Raw genomic sequence first — 2,511 nt, forward strand, 5'->3', positions numbered from 1 at the left:
TATATATGATGAATCTAAATATACATATATTCAGATTTATGTATAGCCCCCAGTAAAAAGAAACAATTAACTTCCTCAGATCGGACGTTTGTAGTTTTTTTTTTTTTTAGAAAGAAAAGGTGTTGCATACAATTCTGATATTGGTTTTCTTAATTCAATGTTCTCAAGTAAGGAACCGAAAGATATGGAGAAAAAGGAGATCAAGCGAGATAGATAGACAGATAGATAGATAGATAGATAGATAGATAGATAGATAGATAGATAGAGAGAGAGAGAGAGAGAGAGAGAGAGGAGAGAGAGAGAGAAGAGAGAGAGAGAAATAGGGAGAGAGGGAGAGAGAGGGGGAAGAGAGATGCAGGCAGAAAGTTAAGAGAAAGATAGAGAGACAAAATAGAGAAAGACAGTAAGGCAGTAAAAGCATAAACAATAAGGTAAATTGAAAAAGTGAAAAACAACAACGAGACATGCAAGAAGGAAACACATGAACAGATGAATAGACTCAATATAGGAAATTTAAATAAAAATAGATTAATTGATAAGGATGGAAAAATAAAGAAATGAAGATACATATGACCCTGACACTATCTATCTATCTATCTATCTATCTATCTATCTATCTATCTATCTATCTATCTATCTACCTATCTATCTATCTATCTATCTATCTATCTATCTATCTATCTATCTATCTATCTATCTATCTATTTATCTATCTATCTATCTATCTATCTATCTATCTATCTATCTATCTTTCTATCTATCTATATGCGTACGTACACCTACGCACACACACATACACACACAGATAAAAAAACTAACGGTCTGAAATTGTTAGAAAGTTACGTACATAGGCAAATAATACTGGTGTAGATAGACAGGCAGATGCACATATGCATTCATACACAGTCATCAGACATATACTTACAAATATGAATACACACACACATATATATATATATATGTTTATATATGTTTGTGTGTGTATATATATCAATGTTTATATATGATATTTGTGTGTCTATGTATATATATATATATATATATATCAACCGAAATTGCGAGGATGATCTGGTTCTTGACTGAGGATAAAAGGCTTCGAATGACCCGTCCTTGTTTTTTTGTATCGTCTATCTGGATGTTTTGTTGTCCGGATGTTTTGCGTTCTTGTCCCATTTTGTATTATACACACACACACACACAGACACACACACACCACACACACACACACACATTATATATATATATATATATATATATATATATATATATATAAATATATATATACGCATATGTGTGTGTATTTATGTATTTGTATACATCTATCTATATATCTATCCATATATACATGCCTACATACACACATACATACATACATACATACATACATACATACATACATACATACATACATACAAGCATACATACATACATACATACATATATACATACATACGTACATACATCCGTGCATGTATATACGCATGATCACGATATCTTAAATTATAAAAATCGGCAAGACCTTCTTAGGATTTAAAGGATAATGCTTAAAACAAGATGCTTTCCTTCACATCCTTGCTACCAAGTTGTTGGCCGGTCAAAAATTACTCAAAATTAAAAAGATAAAGACATGAACATAGATAGAAAAATGCATACACGCAGACATATACACAACATATATAAATACTTCAGACATGGTTATGATTATAGAAAAGAATATGTAAAAAGAATATGGAACATAAGGTAGAAAAAAATACGTGAAAGAGAGATAGAGAGAGAGAGGGTGGGGAGAGAGAGAATGAACAGATAAATAGTGTGAAAGGTTGAAAGAGAAGAGAAGAGAGAAAGTCAGAGAGCTTTGTGATGTTGAGTGGACGGGAGGGAAGGAATGAAGAGAAAAAAAGAGCTAGAAAAGAAAAATAGATAAATCGACAAACAGCAGAGTTAGTTATTGTTAGTTGCTGTTGGAGACGAATCTATAGAAAAATTTAGTGGCAAATCCACGTTTGTAAAATAGCGACCAATACGTATCTTAGTAACGCGTATCGACACATATATCGCGGCCGCAAAACACAAAACGCACAGTATAAGTAAATACATTTACATACGTTCAAAATACAACACACAAAACTGTGTATATGTTCACGAACAGCGTTATTCTTTTATTCTTTAATTTGTTTCAGTCGTTTGACTACGGCAATACTGGAACACCGCCTTTTATATATGTACTAGCAGTATCGCCCGGCGTTGCTCGGGTTTGTAAGGGAAATAACTATAAAGCATTTTTAGAGAGTTATAGCCAAAAATTAGCAAAAAAATGGAAAAAAATGATGGTAAATTTTTTTTGAGATTTAAAAAAGGTGGAGTTGCGTCCCCTAGACAGTTTGCGGTTTGAGTTTCTCATTCTCGACCCCATGTCGAATTTATCGATTTTTTTCAGAACTGGGGGAACTTTTCAAAATTTTCGCTGCGTTAGTTTTGAATTATGACATTGGGCTATGTGTGTGTCAAGTT

This window comes from Octopus sinensis, linkage group LG1 (genome assembly GCF_006345805.1).
Source record: "Octopus sinensis linkage group LG1, ASM634580v1, whole genome shotgun sequence".
Classification (NCBI taxonomy): domain Eukaryota; kingdom Metazoa; phylum Mollusca; class Cephalopoda; order Octopoda; family Octopodidae; genus Octopus; species Octopus sinensis.